The sequence below is a fragment of the Myxine glutinosa genome, chromosome 1 (assembly GCF_964187855.1).
Source record: "Myxine glutinosa chromosome 1, kmMyxGlut1.1, whole genome shotgun sequence".
Taxonomy (NCBI): Eukaryota; Metazoa; Chordata; class Myxini; order Myxiniformes; family Myxinidae; genus Myxine; species Myxine glutinosa.
Window position 1 is genome coordinate 630,647 of NC_136261.1, and position 7,977 is coordinate 638,623.

The following is a 7,977-nucleotide window of genomic DNA, read 5'->3' on the forward strand; positions in this document are numbered from 1 at the left end:
TAAGGCTCACCTCTCCAGCGTTCTAAATCACTTACCTGTGACACGTGATTTCGGCCCTCATCTCCGATCACGTTTTTTTTTTTTTTTTTTTTTTTTTTTTTTTAAACACGCGACCTGTGGACTACCACGATTTTGTTGTCAGAGGACACTTCTGATGACGATGTTCTTTGTCGATGATCCTCCATTTACATAAACTCGCACGTTCTCTTTCCTCTTCCCTCGACTGAGCGCCACATACAGCTGACCATGCTGGAAGACCGGTTTCTCCAGGTAGACCAGCACATTCTCCATAGTTTGCCCTTGCGCCTTATGGATCGTCATTGCAAAGCAGGATTGTATGGGGAACTGGCAGCGCTGCAAAGGGATATCCTCAGCTTCCGACAGATTTAGTTGGATCCGAGGGAGCATTACAGTTTCGCCTTCAAACGTTGAACTTATGATCCTCGCAACTATAATATTTCGAAGCATGTCCTCAACAATCATGCGCGTCCCGTTGCAAAGTTTCGGAGGGTCCAAGTTCCGCATCAAAATGATAGGGGATCCTTTTTTGAGCTCGAGGTTGTGCGGCGGCAATCCCGAGACTTCAACGGAATCTAGGAATTCCGTTGGGAAGTGCGTCGCATCAGTACCCTCAGTCACACTGTTGAACACAGCATACTCCTTGCTAGCACCAGGGAACCTTGTGATGCATCTTGAATTGATGTTTCGCATCATATCGTTGAGGGGCACTAATATAGACCTTGCTGAAAAAACCTCCATCGGATTGGCGAATGATGGATATATGGTATCGATGCACTCATCGAGCCCACTCGCTGTCAGCAGTATATCCTCTGGCAAATCTATCTCATCATCCGCATTTTTCTCGATTCTATCCTCGCCGATGTCGAGCAAAAATCTTGAAAACTGCCCACTTCCGTCGGTCAGTCGCATATTAGTTCTCAAGTGAAACATTCCAAAGCTCTGCCATAAGTAGGACTTCTTTATGCACGCATTCTCAACGTCAGCATCACACCCTCTTTTCACCACGGGCAGAAGTTGACGGAAATCACCACAGCATATCGTTAAGATCCCTCCAAAAGGCTCGTCTTTGTCACATACATCACGCAACGTGCGATCCACAGCCTCGAAACTCTCTCTCCTGATCATAGGACACTCATCCCACACGATGAGTTTTGTACTTCGAAAGAGGTCTGCGATAGTGGAATTTTTATCGATGTTGCATACGCCATCTTCCCTCGGTGTCAGAGGGATTTGGAACCTTGAGTGCGCTGTTCTTCCACCAGGCATGAGGGTAGCAGCTATGCCAGATGAGGCCACCACAAGGGCAACTTCTCCACTCGCTCTCACTTTAGAGAGAATCAGGTTAATAAGAAACGTCTTCCCTGTGCCTCCAGGCGCGTCAATGAAAATCATTGATGACTGATTCGTGCGGATGCAACCGCACGCAAAGTCATAGACAACTCTCTGCTCATCATTGAGCAGAAGCTGCCTTTCGTCTACGATTCGCTGTTGTTCCTCCGTGTCGTATTGGAGTTCTCTCAGTAGGTGAATGTTGGCAATCCCTTCATGACGAAGAACAGTCGTTGGAGTCGGCAAGTGAAAATGTGCAACAGTTCTGTTCAACAATTGCAGTTTCTGCTGCAAATACGATAGAGCCAAGTCATGATGGCGCTCATTGATGGCAATATTGGGATCATTTGCAGATCGTCGATGAGCTAGAAGATAATCTTCAGCCATAGCGTCCTTGAAACGTTCCCATAGATCCAATGGATTGTCGACTTCACTTTGTGTGAGGAGCACAATGAACAAATCCCTCATGGGTCTGGGAAGGCGTGTCCTCTCAGCATCCTCCAGAGTCTCGCGCCAGACAGCGTCTCCTTGCAGCAAACCCATTTCTCTGCATGCGTCTTTGAATGTGGGTAGAATGACATTATCACACGTTCTCAGGACTTCGAACGAAGTCGGCCCTCTCACGTGGTGGAGGAGTAGTCGGAAATAGTACAGGTCACCAGTACGCGGCGAAACAGTGTGAACTCGTCCCAATATGTTATCCTCAAACATTCCAGGGTTGCCCTCCACCGGTCTGCCCTGTTTTCTTCGTTGCCATCTCTTCTTGGTCCATGTATAGAATCTCGGAACATCCACGTACAACAGTGTCTTAGCGAAATGGTCACGTCTGCAAAGATCCATAAACTCTGTCAACGTGGTTTTGGCCATATTGGGATTATTTCTTTGTTCACGAACGTTCCCAGCAAAAAATACCTGTTGTTCATTTGGCAGATGTACTCCTAAATGGATAACGGCCGGCTTCCTGTCATGGACTGAGAATCCAAGAATGGAGGCAACAGCCTCTGAAGGTCCAATGTATCTACCCGTCAAGTACTCCGTTATCTCGTCGTTTGTGCGCAGTGCATACGTAGCTTGATCGCTACCTTTCATGGCATACTTAATAACATACTTGATCGACTTTATAGAGCAGCATATTTCAACGTTGATGTGGCAATCAAACGTTTTCAGGAGATAGAGATTATGGGGAACAACCCACTGATTTGTAACAGGTCGTCGTTGCCTCCCTTCTTGGTGCCCTTCAAATCCTCCCATTTCTGGGGATCATCTTCTATATATGGGGTACGAATCATCTCCGCACCGTGTGTACGGAGCATATGACCGCGGGTATCTGTGTCTGCATGCTCCATTCTTCCAGCATCCAGTTGCTGTGGAACAATATGGACCATGGATCATGTGCTTCAACACCACTGTGTCCCTCTGGATCTTCATCGGGATCTGGTATTTCAGCTTGTACAAATCGATCATAGTCTTGTGGTCTCGGCTTTGAAGCTTCATCGAGCCACAGCAAACAGTGTATGTGAGGGAGACCTCGCTTTTGGTACTCCACACACACAACGTGAGCGATACAGTTCCCGAAGAAGCCTTCTGATCCAGTGAGGAATTTAATGAACACCGTTTTCTTCAACTCGAACACTCTCGCAATGAGATCCGGTCTGTCGTTCTCACTTTGGTGAGGAAACAGGTTATTGGAGATTTCAGGCCACTTTGGATTACACGTCATAGTGATGAAGTAGGTCGCGTTACCATATTTTCTTACGTACATCATGGCATCTTGACATCGCTCCATCATATACCTCGGCCCCCCTACAAATGTCAATGACAGTAGTACGCGGCGTCCGATGTTGGACAAATCGTCATTGTCATTGAGAGCATCAGTGAAGCCACTGTATGTAGCAGACCTCAACGATGCCTGGTTCAGTCTTATAAACGCCAATCTTGTGCCTTCCATTTTGGCTGCCATATCAACAAGATACTGCTGGAACAGACGCTCCCCTCTGAGGAGGTAGGTGAACTCATCCTCGTGGTTCATTATTCGGTAGGAGTAGTATTTCATGGCAGTCAATCTCCTGCCATTGGTCATGTTCATTTCGGGCTGCCATCCGTCATCTCCGAATGGGAAGAAGAGAACATACTGGAGTGCGTCGTAAGAACGGTGCAACTCAGAAATACTTTGCAGCGCTCCTCCTCTTGCTTTCAATACAATGTGACTGGCTGTAGCTTGAGGATCGACAGTATTCTTCACAACGACACCCACTTCATCAGCGATTTGACCATTGAACCTCCTCTCATGTTCACCAGCTGGTCTCCTGTTGGGATCAATAAGAACGAACGCCTCTGGCAAATTGCCTATTTCCTCGCGTGCCATGCGGAACGAGTGAACGTAAGGATTCACTTGTCTCAGCACGGTCTCTAATGCTCCAACTACATCACGGTGAATACCAGCATTGGTGAGTATCCGCATCCTCAACTGTACGCTGTCATGTGGATCTAAGAAATAAATTTGGAGGAATTTCGGTTGTTCATCCGCATTTGGCAAGAAGGAACCGATACGATGATGTATTTGACCCTGAATTATGACCGATGGGCTCCATGCACTGTGCCGAGGAGAAACTTGGCTTCCTCCAAATGATGTCATTTGAAATACAGTTGTATTGTCTGATGTTCCTGCGGAATTCGTTCGCTGTGGGTCCATCGCCGGCAAACAGATTGTGTAATTGATGGGGTAAAGGTCCCAGATTTCCCAAGGACACCTTTCCATTCGTGCAGCAAAAATGAGCTGTTTCACCTTGGAAAAGAAGCGCTCTACAATGTGGACAAATCTTGTCCATCGCACCGACGTCAGCAGAAATGAAATTTCTTGCATTCTGCGCGTTTCTCTGCCTTGTCTCAAGAACTTCCCTTATCCTATCTCTTTCTCGCTGCTCCTGAAGACGCTGTGCCGTCTCCTCTGCAGATTCCGCATCTCTCCTCATACGATCTCTTTCTTGCTGCTCTTGATGGCGCTGTGACGTCTCCTCTGCAGATTCTGCATCCCTTCGCAAGCTGACTCTCTCTCGTTCCTCCTGAAGACGCTGCGCTCTCACCTCCTCCGTCTCAGCACTCCTTCTCATCCTTGCCCTTTGTCTTTGCAGCTGAAGGCGCTGTGACCTTTGCTCAGGCATTTCAGCATGTCGTCTCTTCCTTTGGCTTTCTCGTTGCTGCTGAAGACGTCGTGATCTCCCATCGTCTGTTTCAGCACCCCTCGGAGATACTGCTTCCGCACGAGAACTTGAAGGAATGTTGCTATTCGCGTCCATAGACGTGAGGTGTGATTCGTTGTCCGCGTCCGTAGCGCCGTCGGAGGGTTGATACGACATTCTTCCTGCAAATAGTATTGTGTTTGTGCTATCGTTTTGCCGATCATCAAATGACAAATAAATTACATTGTGAAAATTAAAGATTTCAAATAAACCTATTTAAAGTGTATGCGCATATAAATAATAATAAAAATCGAAGAAATATCTCTCGGTAATTTCCTGAAACATATTTTACTTCCGGGTAATAATGTTGAATGAAATAACGAAGATATATACTGTATGCCTGTTATTTTAGGCGGTGTATTTTCGTATATCAACGTTGCGCGATTTTTTAAATATATCTCTGCAATTTCCCGTGTGTGCGTGAATGTTCTCAATTATTTCTTTTCCCCGAGTCTAAAACCATCGATAAAAATGAAATCAGATGGAAGCTCCGCAAAGATAAAGGCGTGAGACAGACTCAATGGCTTTGAAGATACAAGCCTTTCAGAATTCATTTCGTTCTATAAACGGAAGCTTTCATCGGATTTTCTTCCCTTTTTTTTCAACCGAGTCTAAAACTATGTTAGCGACTGTGAAAAATGAAATGATATATCGAATTTGATTTGAAATAAAACGGAGAGAGAGCAAGACACCACGGGCCTACAAAACAGGCCTCAAAGCTATGCGAGTTAATAAAATGGTGGATATTACTACTCTCTCAAAGGGGTAAGCCACGCCCCCGGACCGATCGAATGTTACACACAAACACGCAAGATTTCAATTTTATAATTATATAGATATAGATATATATATATATATATATATAATATATTCATCTCTATACACCTATATACATACATATGTACACAGCAAGCAGCTCTCATCGTGCAACCGACAGACCACAGGTTGAGCAAATTCACATGTCATACGACATAAGACACAAGGCACATGTTATACGGTATACGGCACACAGCCTAAGGCACACGGCACACAGCACCAGTCACGCTCCACACATCATACAGTCACGTGAAAAAGTAAGTACACCCCATGTAAAGTTTTGACTTTTTCAACATATTTCAACATACAGCTATTTGATCTTCATTTCAACAATATTGATCGATAAAGGTGATATAATATAACAAATATCATGAAACATTTACATTTTGAAGTCCATTGTATAATTTAAATAAACATAAATGCAAATTTTGCATGTGGAAAAAGTAAGTACACCCCTACATTTACCACTACTTCAAATACCTAAAATTAGAATCAGGTGCACCAGCTCAGGTGCAATTGATTAAAACATCGTTAGAGAGTATCTTGGAGGAACCTGTCTTATTTAAACCTCAGACATTTAGTTTGGTTTGCCCTTTTTTGTTGGTGTGCGGCATCACCATGCCTAGATCAAAAGAGCTCCCTCAGGCCTTCAGAAAGAAGGTTATAGATGCCTGCGAGAGATCTCTGGGAAGAGATTTAAAAAGATCTCCAAAAAATTTGAAATCAATCATTCGACTGTCCGGAAGATCATCTTCAAGTGGAGAAGATTCCAAACAGCTGCCAACTTGTTCAGGCCAGGCCGCCCAGCAAGTTCAGCCCGAGAGCAGACCGCAAGATACTGAAAGAAGTATCTAAGAACCCCCAGAATGTCATCACGGGACCGACAGGTAGCTCTTGCCACTGTTGATGTCAAAGTGCACGCGTCTACCATTAGAAAGAGGCTGCACAAATTTGATCTACATGGGAGGTGTGCCAGCCTGAAAACTTTGCTGTCCAGAAAGAACATCAGGGCAAGACTAAAGTTTTCCAATGAACACCTTGGCAAAGACCAGCACTTCTAGAACAATGTGCTCTGGACAGATGAGTCAAAGGTAGAGCTATTTGGCCACAGTACCAGAAGACATGTTTGGCGAAAACCAAAGACCCCATTTGACCACAAGAACCTGATACCAAATGGAAAGCATGGTGGTGGAAATATTATGGTTTGGGGCAGGTTTGCTGCATCAGGGCCTGGGCAGCTCACCATCATAGAATCCACGATGAATTCTTCATTGTTCCAGAGTGTGCTTGAGGATAATGTGAGGCCATCTGTCAGAAAGTTGAAGCTCAACCGAAGGTGGACCTTGCAACATGACAATGACCCTAAACATACCAGTAAATCCACCAAGGAATGGCTGAAAAGAAAGAAATGGAGGGTTCTGGATTGGCCAAGTCAAAGCCCGGATCTAGAATCCCATCGAGATGTTGTGTGGGGGGGGGGGGGGGGATTTGAAACGAGATGTGCATGCAAGAAACCCCTCGAACATCGCACAGCTGAAAGAATTCTGCATGGAGGAGCTGGCAAAAATTTCTCCCAGTCGATGTCAGAGACTGGTAGACAGTTATAAGAAACGCCTACTTGAGGTTGTTTCTGCCAAAGGGGGCAATACCACCTATTTGAGCCAAGGGTGTACTTACTTTTTCCACATGCGAAATTTGCATTTATGTTTATTTAAATGATGCAATAGACTACAAAATGTAAATGTTTCATGATATTTGTTATATTATATCACCTTTATCTATCAATATTGTTGAAATGAAGATCAAATAGCTGCATGTTGAAATATGTTGAAAAGGTCAAAACTTTACTTGGGGTGTACTTACTTTTTCACGTGACTCTATATCAGGTGGGTGCGTCTCCGTCTCCGTCTCCTTATCGGGTGGTGTCAGTGCAAAAACGTTCCAAGCATGTCGAGTGAGAAGAGGAGCGCCGCCCGCGCCAATCTCTGTGCCACCGCCTTAGGACTGAGCACACCGATGAGCAGGAGCACGTCGGAGTTCTTGGGGAACCATTTCCCTCTCGCCACTGACGGGAAACCAAAGACCAGCACCTCAGGAACCTGAAGCTCAGTGCATACCAGCTTCTTCAGGATCCTGTATTTCTTGATCTTTGCCTTGTAGGCGCGCTCCAAACTTCTCGTGTCTCTCTCGAACACCACCGTAATGTCCAAGATGATCGGTGGGAAGCCACTCTTCGTCAAGATGAGATCCAGCCTGTATCTCTGCCCCTCGCCTCCGACGAATGTTCGCTCCTTGGTGGTCGTAAATCCACAATTCCGGGCAAGGCCCTCCACCATTCCACAAAGCCTGTGGTGTCTCCTTATCCTTGCTTCCTGTATTGCAGGGCAACAGGACAAGATGTGGACCAAGGTCTCGACCTCCTCTCCACACCTTCGACATTGAACGTCCATCTCAGGCCTATTCCTGGCCAGCGCCGCCCTGGTCGGGTACGTGTTGTTTGAGCGCAGTTGCAGGGCCGCGATGATATGGCGGGTCCTGCCCAGCCTCAGCCCGCAAAGCCAGCCATTGCTGA